General features: G+C 37.7%; 1 protein-coding gene across 3 annotated transcripts in view; it reads left to right on the top strand.

Annotated features, from left to right (window-relative positions):
• The first annotated feature begins 6,291 nt into the window (after positions 1-6,291).
• The window catches only part of Dlc1 (DLC1 Rho GTPase activating protein), a 385,945-nt gene continuing 374,734 nt past the window's right edge, over positions 6,292-17,502 (top strand). The window contains exon 1 of one of the 3 annotated variants that reach the window (XM_028872374.2): positions 6,292-6,467. The gene's annotated coding sequence lies outside the window, so the exon portion shown is untranslated. Of the gene's footprint in view, positions 6,472-6,729; positions 7,281-17,502 lie in introns of those variants that run through there. The other 2 variants (XM_028872373.2, XM_028872372.2) reach the window with 2 other exon arrangements.

The following is a 17,502-nucleotide window of genomic DNA, read 5'->3' as shown; positions in this document are numbered from 1 at the left end:
ACAACCAAAAATGCCTTGAAACATTGTCATACATTCCCCAGAGGAAGAAAATTACCTTTAGCGAAAAAATTGTCCTTAACTTAAAAAAAAAAAAAATGAACTTAACTGAACATCTTTAGCCAAATAAAAGGCATGTATGAAATAATAATGTTTAAAAAATCTGCTGCTAACACGTCTTGTAAAAGAATAATTGGCTTGCTCCATTTGATTCAAAACAAAGCAAGTCTGCCTGCTTCCATAATGCAATTCATTCTTGTAAAGCAGACTTGATACTGTGCAATAAGCAACAAGGAAAATGAAGACCCAAAACTACCCTTAGTCACATAGACATAGCAATGTGCAAAGAATATTGTAGGAGTTTTGGAAAAGGTGCTGATCCTGGTTATTGAGGTTAGTTATTTTTAAAGAATGCTAATCAATATTCAAAATTGAATTGTATTTCTAGGTAGTATGTATAAACAACTAGAAATGTGACTACCACTTAACCACTTACACTTGCACTAAAAGTATAATATATTAGAGAAAAATATGACAAAAATGTATGTTTTACATTAAAGTCATTAAGTATTGTGAAAAATAAAATCTAATAAAATCAGAAATACATTGTACTAATGGAACATAAGATTTGATATCACTAATGTCAAACAGCTACCAATTGATCTAAATGACAATTTAAACAAAATTACTACAGGCTATTTTTATAGACACAAATAAGCTGATATGAAATTTCCTACGGAAATGCAATAGTCCAAGATCATCCCAAATAATTTTGAAGAAGAAAAATCAAAGCAGCAGTATTCACAATAGTTGACTTGAAACTAACTACAAAGCTACAGTAATTGACACAGCATGGTGCTTCATGAAAGGTGGACAAGCAGATCAATGGAAGAGAAGGAAAGGTCAAGAAATGGAATTTCATAAATTTGGTGACTTGACTGCTGTCAAAGATGCAAAACAATTCCATGGACAGGGATAGTCAGGAGCAATTCGATACCCTTTTCTAAAATTTGAATTTGAATTTAAATTTAAATTTAAAAGAACTTTGATCCATAACTCATACAGAAGTAAACAAACCTTTCATTTTTCATGAAACTTAAGCATAAATCCTAAAACTATAAAAATTTTTATCGTGAAATATACAGGAAATCGTTATTGCCTTAAGTTAAGCAGATTACTTTGCTGTGGCAGTACAGGCCACCCATAAAAAATAAAAATAAATCGTAAATAATATATTCATTATTTAAATTAACACAAGTGAAAATTGTACTTGCAAGGGAAAGAGTGAAGGAGAGAGGATGAGAGAGAATATGAAGGACAGAGGATAAGGGAGAGTGTGAAGGAGAGAGGATGAGGGAGAATCTGAAGGCCAGAGGATGAGGGAGAGTGTGAAGGACAGAGAATGAGGGACAGTGTGAAGGACAGAGGATGAGGGACAGTGTGAAGGACAGAGGATGAGGGACAGTGTGAAGGACAGAGGATGAGGGACAGTGTGAAGGAGAGAGCATGAGGGAGAATCTGAAGGACAGAGGATAAAGGACAGTGTGAAGGATAGAGAATGAGGGAGAGTGTGAAGGAGACAATGAGGGAGAGTGTGAAGGAGAGAGGACAACTCCACTGGGACAATATCTGCAAATCTTTAATCTGATATATTCCTTGCTGGGGGAGTATTCACAGGTCCCTTACAGAGTAATTAGGAAAGTGGTAATTCAAATTTTAAAAACAGACAAAACTTTTGAACAGGCCCTTTCTTCAAAGATGCACTCATAAGCAACAGAGAAACTTACCAAGAAAGCAAATAAAAATCCAGTATTGACCATTAGAAAATGTAAATTGAAAATGAAAGGAGATAGATACATGAGTACATGTCTACTAGGATGGCTAAAGTTTAAAAAATGTGTCACTCGAGGTGCTGGCTTGTATATGAAGAACACACAAAAGTTCTCAGAGAATGCGGACAGAAATAAACTTGGTAAATCTGCTTAGAAAAATAGTTTAGGGTTTCTAAGACATAGAACTTGCTCTCTCATTTACTCCTGAGTTACTTAAATGGAACTAAAGAATGTACACATAGAATGTCTTTAACATGACTATCCATAGCAGTCATATATAAACGGGCACATGGCTTTGTCCCCATCTAACTCTCCACAATGTCCACAACAGGTGAACAGATACACAAGTAATGAGCGGTGTATCTGTTCAGTGAAATACTACTAAACAACAAAAGGAAATGAGCTAAATGCCGCAAAGCAATAGCAAGCATAGATTTGAAAATAATTACGCTAAGCGAAAGAATTCAGAAAATATGTACATGTGAGTTCCTGTACATCCTTTTTTTTTTTTTTTTTTTTTTTTTTTTTTTTTTTTTTTTTTTTAGTAAACACAAATTGATCAGAAGTAAGAGAGAGCAAATGAGAGCTTGTCTGAAAGAAAGGAGACAAAAAAAAGCAGCCCAGGGGAAGCATGACAGACAGACAGGAAGAGACTTAGAGGTGACGTCTTTGGTGTCTAGTGTTATCGCAGGTGTGTATGGAATTCAACTAAGCAATCAAGTTGCAGGTTTTAAATAAGAGCAATTTACTGTGTGTCAGTTATGGGTCAGTAAAGTGATTGGGATATGAATGAGAAATGATCAAAGCAACCAGCATATCTAGAAGCATTGAAGGATAGACTGAGAGTAAAAATGAAGAAATTCCATGAAGGTCTCCCAGAAAATGGCCGATGTCAAGAGTTGGAAAACATCTTGCAATCTTTCTGCTTTTCTTTTCTTCACAAAGAGCTCACAACCGTTCTACCAATAGAACTGTTCCAAATGTGCATATATAGCTTGAAGTTTGACAGCTAGCTAGAGGTTCTTAAAGAAAAAAAAATCCAAAAGACAGATATAACAATTAAAATGAATAATTTAAATAATAAAGGTAATTTTAGCCATCAGGGAGCACTATACCAGCCATAAAGCCTAAACACTTTACAAAGTCCAGCTTCCTTGACTTTGAAAACTGTTAAGGAGGCTCAGAGTAAGACTTTGCATAGGCCAAAGCGTCTGTGATAAAATTAATTAATTAATTAACTATTAATTAATTAAGAAGGCTGGAAACGCCCCTGGAAGAAGGAAGGGCTTGTTTTAGTGCACAGTTCAAGGAAGCATACTATCCCATCATGACAGAGCAGCCAAGGAAGAAAGAAGGTGATGTAGCTTGTCCCGTTGCTTCTGTAGTCAAGAAACAGTAATGTGCTCAGGATTGCTGGTGCTCAGCTCACCCTCCCTCCTACTACAGCCCAGAATTGCTTGCTCCAACCTCAACTGAGATGGCTCTTCCCCCATAAATTATAATAATAAGGTAACATCGCGCAGGCACACGCAGAGGTCCTAGTCCTAGGTGACTGTAGTTCTATAAAGTTGACAGCAGTGACCCTTCATACTTAGGACCTTGCGTAATCATGGTGGTTAGCTGTAGATCCATATGTGGCCCTGATCGTTGGTTTTCAAGTACCTCTCTGCCTTGTCTTATAACTGAGCTGGAAGAGAGAATCGAGCAAACTTTTAGGAGAGTCAAGTGTTTACATTTATAAATAGAAAAGGGACCAGATGTTTTAAACCTCTTCTATATGCCTGACACAGTCCTGAGTCCTTAGGAAGTTAGCTCATTGTCTTCATAGGCATGTGTGCAAATGTCTTCATGAAAATGTAAGTTCTGGGAGTTGTTTTGAGTCTGGCAACTAAAGATGAAAAATAAATCTGATCAAATATCTGGCAAGTGAGGCTTCTAATACGGAGAAATAAGAGTGGTTTGTTAAGAGAAGTCGTTAAGGAGAAACTTACTGAGGAGAGTGTGGAGACTACCAGGGTATCCCATTGATGCTTTTTTAGGGGGGGGGGGTGTCACCGTGTGCCCAGAAACAGAGAGAACCCAGGTGGTAGCATCCCTGGGATGATGGAATCCCCGAGGAAGCCTGCTAAGAAGCACCAGTGGGGTGCCCTTGAGGCACAGAGCAACCAACATGCAGCACAGTGGGCATAGAGGCAGAGACAGGTGATGAACACTGTTCTATGCAATCTCACTCTGCTTCCCTCTGGGGTTTCCCTTATGGAAACAAATACAAACACATAAACAAACACACACACACACACACACACACACACACACACACACACACAAGCCATATCCTGTTCTCCAATTTGTGAGTGGTATGGAATCTGGCTCTTTTTAAGGAAGAGCTGAAACACAGAACATTCAAGAAGTCTTCCCAGTTTCACACAATGATTAGTGGATGTCAAGGGAGGCAGTTAAGGCAGATAAAGTAAAGCACAGAACTGAGAGGAACTGGGCTCCAGTGTAGGCTTGGCCACTTTCCATCACTTGCCTGGGAGAAAATTATTTCCTAGTACTTTATCTGCAAAATAAAAGTACAAAGAATATTGGAAAGAGCAGGGACAGTGGAAGGATTTAAATATGAGGATAAATAGATTTTAAATAATGAATGATGGGCTGGGACTATAGCTCATGGGTAGAGTGCTTGCCTAGTGGGAGGTCCTCAATTCAACCCTTAACATCAGAAAAAAAGTGTGTGTGGGGGGGGGAAGAGGACATATGAGTGGACTTCTGTCTGTGCACAATTGAAGATTTAATTTAGATAATCTGAATAATCATGTTTTTACCTAGTATGATTTTCATCTACAATTATAAGTCCTTCTGACAACATATTTTATGTGAGGAATAAATATCTAGGGTGGGTTCATTCTTCCCTTTTAGCTCTGGTGTGTGTGTGTGTGTGTGTGTGTGTGTGTGTGTGTGTGTGCGCACGCGCGCAAATGTGTATGGGTGCATGACTGTGTTTATGTGTGTACATGTTCTAGGACAACCTTTGTGTCATTGTTCTAGTTCTATTTTTTTTCTATTTTTATTTTTTCTATTTTTATTTATTATTTATTTATTTTTTATTTATTTTTTTTTCTATTTTTTTTTTCAATTAAACTCTCTGGTGGGACTCGAACTCACTAAGTAGGGATAGCTGGTGAGCTCCTGGAATGCTGCTCTCTCTGCCTGACCTGTGCTGAAGTTACATGAATGCCCCTCCATACCCAGGTAGTTTTGGGTGGATTCTGGATATTGCACTTAGGTCCCCATCACTCAGTGTGGCAAGCACTTGTGACTGACTTTATCTCCACCGCCCCTCTCTTACTTGTTGACATGGTCTTTAGATGTAGAACATGCTGACCTTGAACTCCTGATCGCTCTCCCAAGCATTGGGATTCCAGACCTTTGCCACCATGGCAAGCCTCACCAGTGTATTTATATTACGATGCATCTCATTTCCAGTTTGTGCATGGCTTAAGTTTTTCTTGTTTGACTCTTCTCTAATAGTGTTTTCCATTTTTTAAAAAAGTTATTTCAGTTATCTTGGAAAGAAAGATGCAGTAGCTATGGCATCATAATTCATCAAGTCATCACCTACATAGTGTTTTCAGGGAGAAATAGAAGATGGCCATTACAATATTGGAGGATCTGCGTGCATTTATAAAACTTAAGACCAGCTGAGAATATAGGTAAACAGTGAATACTCATTTATATTTCAGAGAATAGGACAGATGTTGAGACACTCAGGCTTAATATTTCTTGCATTTCATTATTATAATAATATAATCATGTGATGTTATACTTATTTCTCACTTGGATATTGGAATTAGTCTCCCATATCCCGTGACTGACAAGCTAAAAATGTACAGCCCTCTTATGGACCCAATAATTAGATTCATCTAATCACTAATCAGTGGGGGAAAAAAACTGGTTAAGTCACCAAGAGCTATAGAATGAACCCTTTGAATGTAACCAGAGTGGAAGGGAAAGATTACAGAGCAGTTTCAACTGAATAAGATAAATGGAGAGATGCTGTTTCCTGTTCCTCTGGTGTAAACAAGGAAGCTGTCCCACTGGCCAGGCCACAACCTATATGTCCCAAGGCCACAGTTCTTTCTTCCCTTGTACTTTCCCTAAGGGAGAATTCTAGATCATAAAAGTAACTCGGTATGAATTCTTTCCAGAAATGATTTGAGATCTATGTTTGTGACATCTTACTATAAGACAAGCTAACATCTATTATTAATTGATGTACTAATTAAAGCCATACTCGCAGTTTCCATTAGCTTATTCCCTAAATTCTCCAGAGTTGGCTGTCTGGTTTTAATCAAAACCAAATGGTAGTCCAAGCTCCCAGCGTGGAGCAGCTAGGAGGAAGTCATTCAGTGGAGGCACAAAAGCAGAAAAGATAAACAGATGAGAGTTCACAAACTGTGTGTCTGGGGAAGGATGCACACTCTGCTAGCCACTTTAGAGATGTGATTGAGGGACCCGGCCATGCAGGAGGAAGCCTTGCGAGTGTTTACTGTCAGCACGACTCTAACATGATCAAGATGGAGTCTGCCTTCTGCCTTTCCAGCCGTGGCTGTCTGTAACTGGAGGATCCCGACGGTAGGTAAGGCTACATGTGCTGAAACACAAACCACTGTGTTCTGTGAAGATTTCTGGGGATGGAAGAGAGGAAGAACACGTTCTACCTCCCAGCTTCTTGGACTTTTACTTACAGATTTTCTCAAGTCCAGGGTGTAAATTTTAAGTGATTTTTTTTTAAAGGTTCTAAACTTTAGAAGAATTACGGTATTAAAAAACTCTGAATTCATCTGTCTTAAAAAAAAAAAATTGAAATGAGAGTTAACAGAAGTGCTCTGATCTCCATTTAGCAAAGTGGAAATGCTGTGGAGGGAGAGTTAACGTTTGCTTTCTGCCTTGTTTTCCATGAGCCCTGTGGGATAGGAAGGACTCTAGGACTTTCTGACGCTAGCTAATCATCTCAAGAGCTTTGACAAACTCACTTCAGCCCTGTGTAAAATCAGAGCTTCAACGCCCAGGCGGCTCTTTTCTGCCCCTCCCGTCAGCTTCGTGCAGGCTTTCTCACATGCAAACTTCTCAGAGGCAGGAAATACTTTGCAGGCAATCTGGGCCTGGTTGTGGAGGCCCCTCTCGCAAAAACATCAGGCTGCATTTAGAAGACAGAAGTCACTAGGAACGCCTTGACAGGATCCGGCTTTAGCTGAGGCTCCCTCCAGCTGCAGAGGGTGTTTTTGTTAGAATCACACACTGCGTAAGGAGAACTGCTCAGAATAGAGCTGTGACCTCAGCCACGAAATGTGAACTTAGATTCTGGGGACGCTAACAGGACGGACTCCTCTCTTACCCTGGCTGAAACAGCATCATGCCTTGGCAGCACAGAAACTCTTGGTCCAGGTAAGAGGCTGAGACTGTCGTCTAGGAGGCAGAGTGGGAATCTTCAGCCAGCTGTTGACTGCTTTCGGAGCCGAGCCCTGAAAGCAGAAGGGGAAAATGTTTAGTCAGGAGAAAGTTGTGAGTCAAATGTTTTTAGCAAAATGTCATTTCTAAAATATGCTTCTCATAGCTTGAGTCTCTTTCCCCATATAGAAATGTTTTGTTTTGATTTCTTTTTATTCTTAACTTAGTGACCAATCCATCTATAACCTTCTGTGCTACAAATACATAGCATAGCTTGAGGCCAATGAATCTTCTCACATTGAAGTGTGAAACTGTAGGGAATCCTTCCTCTTCTCTGTTTTCCCAACAAAAAGAGTACATAACATGATAGTGCTTTTTTTTTTCATAATGAGCCTTCAAAGAATATTCTGAGTCTTCTTAAAAACTGTGATGATCAAATTGTTTAATATTGCTCCCGACTAGTTTCAGTTACATATCCAATTGCTAATGTACACCTTAGATTGTTTTTTAAGAGATGTAAAGATATACAAATCTACCAATTATTTCTGTCTTTACATATTTAGTTTCAGTTTGGGAATTTAAATGTCAAAATTGGGTTTTGTTTGTAATAAGCTTGAATTCACTGCTCAGATCTTATGTTCTCTGAGTATGCTCTGTGTAACTGAAGCCATTTGAACGTCAGTGTAATGTGTCAGTCATGTGAAAACTTAATTGACCATACATTTGTCCTTCATGTCATCATGAAGTCATTATCACCACACTTTCAAGCTTCTAAATTGTCTTAATGGTTCAATGTGTGATCCATGAGTAAATAAATATAGCAAAGATTGAAATAACCTTGAGTTATAATAATAAATATGATGTTATATTTCTGAATATTTAGAAGGAAAATTTTTTTTGAAAACTTGTATGGAACAACAGTATGTAAAGAGAACAAATGTTAATACCTATCTCCAAATCTCTGAAACAAACACAAAATGTACTAAGTGGAAAATGGGGAGCAGTTTTGACAGTTGGATCATAAGAAATCAATAAGGGTTTTAATCATAAACTTTTATAAAGTATAAGATGACTGTGTTAGCTACCCGAATTCTTAATTTCTAGAGTGATTTATATTTATGCTTCGAGATTGTCACTAACAATTTAAGCTTTGTTAAGGCTTTCAAAATACGAGGAAAACACATTTTAATATGTTGAAAATGAAATTCTAGGGCTTTAGGAGTATAAATCAGTGGTAGAGCAGTTGTCTACCATGTGCAAGGACCTGGGTTCAATTTGCAGCACCAACAAGAAAAAGGAATTTTGGCATATGTAAATTATTTAATAAAATAACTGGATAGAATGACAGGGAAAGAAAGGGAATTAAGTATCATTATCTCTGGTGTTGTCAGAGATTGCCAACAAGGACTCTGAGGAATAACACTCAAAAAATGTCCTGTCCAGAGTCACACTGCTGACTAGTAGAGGAAATGACAGGGAAGTCTTCTGCCTTATGTGTTATGGTCTTTATACCTTGTTCTCAAAATAATAACTATGCACAGTAAAGTATGATCTTGTCCATCTAATCAGAGGTTACTTTTCAGAAAGGGAATTGGAATTCTTCTTTTAAAAAAATTCAAATTCACCAATTAACACCATTTCTCAATGCCTAAGATTTCTTAAAAGGGTTTATTTTTATTATGTTTTCAACTCAGAATTTAAAGTAGTTACTTGCTTTATGACTATTTTGTTAAATCTTATTCTTACACTAAGCAAGCCAATCTATATGCTATAATAATACTCATTTAGGGCTAGTGTTTCTTTCAAGTAAATTACCTAATAAAGAACTTGCTCATTTCATATACTTATATTCAAAGAGCATAATAAAAAGTTATCCCCACCAATGACTTCCAGAAGTAATTTTACAATCCTTCCTTCATTATAATTGTCTCAAGACTCTCATGAATTTTTATGTTATCACAGTTAAATATTGCTACAGCTTATTTCCAATCCTAAGTACCAATAGTCTATATGTCCATAAGAAAATGTACGTGTGCATTCTACAATTTGTTTTCAACCTTTGTTCCCTATATCTATTCTAAGGTTTCAATAAAAGGTCCTCAGCCTTCCTAATGCTGCAACCCTTTAATACAGTTCATGTTTTGGTGACCCCTAACCATAAAATTGTTTTTGTGGCTACTTCACAACTGTAATTTTGCTACTATTGTGCACTGTAATGTAAATATCTAATGTGCAACCCAGAGGGGTCGTGACCCACAGGTTGAGAACCATTGCTCTAGTGGCTTCCTCTTCACCTCTTTTATATTATATAAGGGTGACCAGAGCAGCATCAAATGAGGGGGTTGGCTATGTCTGCATCATACATCCTCTCTGACAACATATATGTGCTGTAGCAGTGTGCTTTCCCAGAGAAAGCTTTTCCCATAAAACTAAAATGTTCTGTTTCTAATGGGTATCCATTCCTTAGGTCAGGGGTTCTCAATCTTCCTAATGCTGTGACCCTTTAATACAATTCCTCATGTTGTGGTGACCCCAATCATAAAATTATTTCATTGCTACTTCATAACTTTACTTTTGCTGCTGTTATGAATCGTAATGTAAATATGTTAAACATAAAGATGTGATATACAGGCTATCTGATATGCAATCCCTGTGAAAAGGCAATTTGAACCCCCAAAGCCGTTACCTTAAACCATTGCCTTAAAATATATGTCATGGGACTGTTTTGCTTTTAGTTTAGGGGTTTGCTAATATTAACACCTACAATGCTAAAAACTCTCCCCCACAGCCATCACAGTGCATTACAATAACCTGGGTACCTTGCTGCAGGATCGTAAGAGTCTAATGAACAGAGAACATTGACTATTTCTGTGTTCTGAAGGACATTCTCATTTATAGAAAGCAGACTTCCTGAGCCCTTTGCAAACCTTTCTATACCACACACCTTGCTGCCAGTTCCTAGGGTATGCTAAATCTTACTTACTGATAAGTGGATTCATGAGCTTAAAATTGGTCTGAAATGGGTCATTTCTGAGCCGTCTTCTGTTTTTTTTTATTGGTTTCTTCTTGGAAAGTGAAAAAAATGGTATTGTCTTGCAATGAGAAAACTCTTCTTACAATGATTTTAATATAGTGGGGGTCCTGGGTAATAAATGACCTATGGTTGACTCATAGGATTTTTTTAAAGCATAATGATCACCATTTCTGACTGTGGACAACTCTAACTCTCTTGACTTGCAGGCATCTTTACCCACCAGACCATTCCTTCTGTAGCTCAGGAGGGTGCCCCACCCATGTGCTTGCAATACCGTGCAATCTCTGCTCTCACTGAAGCTCTTTGGGTTCCATATTTTTCCATATTCCCCTCCATGTGAAGCTGCATTGCATAGTTAAGTTTATGATTTTGAGGAAAAACTAAATAGGAAAAAAATGTATCAACTGCTATACATGGGAGTAGTTCCTTAAAGCCAAAAATTTAAACCAAATAAACTTACAGAGAAATGGCCCTCTTGATCAGCTTTGAGGTATTGTGGTACTATGGTACTATGCATCTTCTCTGGCTTTAAACTGCCTGTCAGCTTAAGAGGTGTGAGAAGTACATGGGCTTAGTTTTCCAAGAAGTTTTTACAAAATGAAGGCAAACTATAGACATTTGAAATTTGCCTTGAAGGAGGTTGGCTTTACTCAATAGATAAAAAGGAACTTATATACATGACCTTGAAAAGTTTATACATGACCCTGGAAAGAATTGGCAGGGAAGCAAATGCAGGAGCAAATTTTTAAATATGAGTACAGCATACAGATATCATCATAAGAAGCTTCCCATTAGCTGACATGAATGAGCAGAAGTGACAGCAACAGTTGGTTGCATGTTCCAAGCGATTCTATTATATGAAATCTCAAAATGTTTTAGCAATGCAATCCAGGTAAATCAAAGAGAAATTGGAACAACTAATTGGAGGGGCAAAAAAGAGGAAGATCAGAGACCAAGTTTAGGAAGTTTATTTCATTCTCAGCAACTAAAAATATCTCTAACTCACTAAGGACTGTCAATACCTGTTTGTCAGTGAATTGTGGAATGGATCGGGAACAAAGGGGAGAGAGGAGGAAAACAGGGTTGCAGAATGTTAATGTGTGAGAGTTGGACTTTTACCCTATTCCCTGGACATCCTGAAATGACAGAGTAACACTTATTAAAAGGGAAGAAAAATAAGTGGTTGGCAGAAGTCATCAGAAGCTGAGGCCAGAGGTTAACAACACTCTTACAAAATGACATTACAATTCATTAAGATCCAGAAGTACGAGCTTCCAGAAATAGTTTGAAATGAAAGCTTATATGAGGCCAGCATGAGGGGAGCTAGTGGTTTTTCCAGTTCACACAGGACAGGATACTGCAAGGATCATAAAGAATTCAGAACACTGGCTCTGAATCCATCTCTGCTCCTTGAGGCTCCTCGATTCGAATCACCGTGATGCACATTTTGATCTAACGCAGCTATACTGAAATAACATGAGCTGGCAAGGGGTAATTCCCATTCATACTCAGCTATGATTCTGCAACTGGAGGAATCCTCATGAAATCATCCCTGGCTTCTTCTCCTCCTCTCCCCAGCATCACTTTGCATCTAATGGGTGCCTGAAATATGCTTTCAATTAAGTGCTCTACTTATTTTTCTAAATCATACTAACTCATTATTATTTTCTTATCAGTTTTTCATGACTCTCATTGTAGATGTGGGGAAAACAAGGTTCAAATGATTTAAGAAACAACTAAAATCTCCAGGGAAAAATATGCTTTAACAGATATCTTGCCTACAAATACATGCATACAGAAAGAGAGAGAGAGAGAGAGAGAGAGAGAGAGAGAGAGAGAGAGAGAGAGCAGAGACAGAGACAGAGAGAGACAGAGACAGAGACAGAGAGACAGAGACAGAGAGAGGCAGAGAGAGACAGAGAAGGGGGGATCTGCCTACTGAAGTGTTACTTAACATTTAACTAGATACTTCTCTCAGTGTTTCTCTTTATAAAATTGAGCGATGGCAGTAATTTTATAGGGTATTTGTATTATTACAAATATAACACACTCAGTAGAGTACCTGGTCCATTTTATGTGTCTGATAAATGGAACCTTTTTTATAATTACTATTCTCCTTATCATCAGAAGTTTCTAATGTCTATAATATTACATCGATATCTAGAAAATCATCCACTGACAAAAACTGGCTCAAATGTGTATCCATGGATACATAACTAAGATGAAATTATACATATTACATACAGTAGGCAGAAGTTGAAATCTAAAGTGCTGACCCCTGACAGGATACTGAGGAGACAGGAAGAGATTAATTCCCATGAATTTCTTCTTGATTTCAGCGAAGGTTGTGCCTAAGGAACAGCGAAAGGTTCAGTTTCCTGTGCTCACCTGGTTATCTAAGCACCTGTGTCTATGGTGCGGCGTGCACCATATCTCTTATACACTGAGTTATGTCTATTTCTACTGCAAGAGACTTCCTAGAAATGATAACCAAGCTAAAAATAAAGTGGCCACTTGAAGCAAAGCCACATCGCACTATGATGATGATAAAGCATCATAGCCCATGTCCCTTGGACAGAAATATCTTTTTATAAAGAGACAAAACTACATGTTGCTGGTGAATACTAGTCAAAGGTGAGATGGGACAAGTTGCAATCATCAAGCTTAACTCTAAACCCTTCCTTATTACATGAAAAATTCCATCTGAAACAAGTTGAGAGTAAGGTCACTGATATGAGACATCCTAGAACAGTGGTTCTCAACCTTCCTAATGCTGTGACCCTTTAATACAGCTCCTCATGTTGTGGTGACCCCCAACCATGAAATCATTTCATTGACACCTCATAACTGTAATTTTGCTACTGTTGTGGATCATAATGTAAAAATATCCGATATAGGGCTGGAGAGATATCTCAGAGGTTAAGAGCACTGACAGCTCTTCTAGAGGTCCTGAGTTCAATTCCCAGAACCCACTATAATGAGATCTGGTTCCCTTTTCTAGGGTGTAGGAATATATGCAGACAGAATATTGTATACATAATAAATAAATCTTTAAAAAATGTGTATCTGATATAAAGGTGTCACAACCCACAGGCTGAGAACCACTGTTCTAGAAAAAAGGCTCACGTAAAGTTACCATCCATTAAGTTCATTTTCAAAATTTAACTAAGGCACAGCATGCTTCTAAGTATTTACATAGGAAGGGAAATGCATGGAAAGCCACCAAAATGCAGGTATCTGGGAAGTACTGCTTCCACAAGGCATATTGTTCCTTGTGATTGTTAATTCTGGGATCTCTTAGAAGCTACATGCTCCCAAAACTGTCTTCATGATAGCAGGGAAAATATCATGAAATGTTCCAAGATTTCTTCAAATTATGTGTAGGATGCTTATGAAAAATGTTAGGAGGGTTTGCAAAACTGGCCGCCCTGAGCTCTAAAGTGGGTATGAGGCAAATGTTACCAGGTCTCAACTCCTCCCTGCAAGGAAATTAGACCCTGCTCAGGAGCCTGAAGGTAAAAATAGGGCATTTCAAAAATAATAGCTTGCCATTTTGCAACACCCTGTTCTTTTCCAATGGGTGGCCTTCTAGTTGATTGAAAGGGTTAATTTTCAAATTTTCCTAGTTCCTGGAGTAAGTCTATTCTGAGAGCAAAGGATGTGAAAAGGCTTTCCAAATCCAGGAGAAGCGCCAAAACATGCATTAAATAAGTTACTAGTTTTAATTTGGGTGCCTACTTTGTTTTCCTTCCAAAAAACCCAAAATTAACAACTATGACGAAGAATCTCTTGGAAACAGTGATGGGCTATTTAATCTCCTGTCTTAGGTGGCTCATTTTATAATTTACTAAAGTTATGTTTTTGAGGCTCTCCAGACATGGAGACATGGAAGCCATCTCATACATTGTATTTTTAGCTTTATGGAGCAATTTACCAATAAAGATTCTTAACAAGAGTTTATGTTTCTTACTAACGGCTAATGAGGCATAATGAATCCATTCTGCATTAAGGTATGTGACAGTAAGTAGGCTGAAGTTCTTTGTCATGGGGATGGCCCCATGACATTTCCCCCCTTCTTGGTTACATACCCATTGATATTAGTGTTGTTCCAGTCTGTTTATGCAGCCGTTTCTAGGAAAGACTGTTTCACAGCAGACTTCCCGGTCTCCTGAGTCCTACAATCTTTCCAGCCCCTCTTCAACAGTGTTCCCTGAGCCATAGATAGAGGAGCTGTAGTGTAGATGTATCTGTTGGGGCTAGGCTCCACATGGTCTGTTGATCTCTGCACTGTGTCCAGTTGAGATTTTTCTGGGATGGTGTTGACAGCTGGAATCAGAAAGTTAAACTCTCCCAGAGATGAATCCCCTTATAGGTTGTCCAATGCTGATTGGTGAACCTTAAAAACATGAACACACTAACAACAAATATGGACTCAGCAGGTTGTATATATATTTGTGTACACACACAAATGTAATAAATATAATAAAACAAAAGAGGATGTCAACTTGAGAGTCTGTGGGACATGGGAAGGAGTTGAGAGAGGAGCTAGATGGAGGATAAAGGAGGGGGAATCAATGTCAGTCTATTTCAGTTAAAGAAATCTTAAAATAATAATTATGTGAAGTACATAGGAAATGGTTCTGTGAGAGATTAAAGTATAAATGGCTGTTAACATAAGGACATCTTCCCAACATCATATGGACTTAAGTCTTTGCATTCTCTATTGAAACGTTTTCTCTCCTACAACCCAGTTCTGCCTTTCTCTAACTTTGGATTCAGTGATATGACTGCCTATGAAGAAAGCACTAATTCTTTTACTGGAAGTTGGCTGCCTTGTGAGACTCCTAGAAATTCTGCTTAGAAATGTGTTGTTGCTTCTGTTGTTTGTGTACTCACATAAAGGATTGAGAAAAAAATCCTATCTGCTATTAGTTTTCTCTGAACATAAGCATTTTGCCTAAATTATTTCAGTTTGGTCCTGAAAGGCATTCCTCTTCATTTTTTTTTCAATGGGAAGATGTGACAAAAATCAAAACCTGGATAATTCCTGCTTTAATGCTTTCATCAAGAAAACCCATCTTGGTCCTCCACACTAGTTCGCTGTGATGAAGACTTAACTTTGACATTAATGAGTGTGTGCACTCGAAGGACTGATTTAAAGTGCAGTTATGTCTGTGTCTAAACAGTTGTCTACTTGACTTATTCTAATTTGATTAAGAGTGCGGGGAGCATGGACTGTTTACAGGTGTGACTACAATGTCACCTCCACCCTCCACGCTGGCACTGTGTCTGGCTGGAGCTTGCACAGGTGTGCATGCTATCACAGCTGCTGTCGATTTATACGTGCAACTTGTCTGTTGGCTGCGGAAAACACTGTTTCCTTAGAGTTGTCTACCACTTCTGGCTCTTGCAGTAATTCAATCTCTTCTTCTCTGATGACTTTTGAGCCTTGTCAGGAAGGAATGGGATACAGATGTCCCATTTAGGGCTGAACACTCCATGGTCTTTAGTCTTTTATTCTATGAAGCAAGACCAATTGGTGTTTGCTATCTCAACAATCTAGTGTTAAAGAAAATACTTCTTCTCTGATTCGTGTTGAAACTATTTTAGAATAATGATAAATCATTAGTAATCAGTTTAATTACTATGTCCATTTCTCAGAATAATAGTATTAGGTTCTCCCCTAGGCCCATGACCTACCTAGGCCCCAGAAGCAGAACTAAGTATGGGTTTCATCTTGCACAGTGGCACTGAAATCCAATCAGAAAATGATTGGTTACTCCCACAATATTCACGCCACTGTTGCATATCTAACCAGGACAGGACTATATTATAGCTCAATGTGTGCACAGTAGAGTAAGACAGTTGATGACTTTTCTCCTGTAGGCAAATGCATAACCTTTTCAGCACTATGTAAGTTATACAATAGGAATGAAGATTCCATGTCAATAACAGCTTGATTTCTTCATGTTCTATAATTCTAGTTATGTGGTGTCTTTAGCAATGTAGTCTTACCATCAACTTCTGGAGAACAACCAAAAGCAGTAGCAATAACCTGTAATATTTGGAGATCTAGGAGAACCCACCAGCCAACAACTCCAAAAAAGATAACACATTTCTGCTACTGAGCTCTTTATTTGCAAGCCTGTGGTATCTAGTAAAGATATTGTCCATCCCCATATCCCATTATAGAGTAATTTCATTTAAACTCTTTTTATATATGTACAGGTACACATTTTAGGAAGCCTTTACAGCAATAGATTTTTTCCTATATCCAAATAAAATCATATTCTATGTTTGTATTGTTTATTTCTTCTGATATTTACAGCCACATTTCTAAACAGTAATAGAAATTTATAATATAATGTATTTTCCATTTTAGAAAGTATCCCTTAATTTTTACTATAGAAAATAAGGACCTTCCTCTATTTCCTCCAATAGAAAATAAGGACCTTCCTCTATTTCCTCCAATATCTCTGACTCCACCCCTCACAAAACCCTATGCTTTAAAAATGATCATTTCCCATTGTATTTAGTTTTTGAGTCAGTATTGATTATTTGTGTTACTTTTACTATGTACACAACATGCAGATGATTTATGTAGTATATATGATTGCATTTCCTTTCTGATAAAACTGTTTTTCCTAGAGATAATAACTGGTTCCTCTAATATTCTCTGTAATTCTTGCTATTAATAATTTTCCACCTAAATTGTCTCTCATCATTATACAATTCATCTCAGTGTACACATTTACATTTCATTTTAAAGATGCTTTTCTTAGAGTCATTTTTTTTTTTTACAGAAAGTGACTATATGAGTTTCCATCATAGAAATTCTACTACACAGACATTTCCACGGAATTCCTGGCTTTCTTGTTGCCTTGTCTATCTCTCTAGTCACTTCTAAAAATATATTTTAAAGCAGAAATAAATTCCAACCCAAGATTATAAAGATGTCTTTGCTTGCCATCTTATTTCCAGTGTTCATTCTGAGAATCCTGACACCATCTTCATTCAGAATTCCTCTAATACAATCTTCTGTTTCCCTGAAAGCATTAAGGGTATTTTATTTATATAACCCACATTCTGAAATTTCACAGTGATGCTTCTGAATGTACTCATTTTTTATTCTCTCGTTCTACCATATTGTCCATGATTCTCTTTGCTCTAAAGACTTCATCATTA

This window comes from Peromyscus leucopus, chromosome 17 (genome assembly GCF_004664715.2).
Source record: "Peromyscus leucopus breed LL Stock chromosome 17, UCI_PerLeu_2.1, whole genome shotgun sequence".
Classification (NCBI taxonomy): domain Eukaryota; kingdom Metazoa; phylum Chordata; class Mammalia; order Rodentia; family Cricetidae; genus Peromyscus; species Peromyscus leucopus.
Note: the sequence above shows the minus strand (reverse complement) of the source record. Positions and strands in the feature narration are given on the sequence as shown.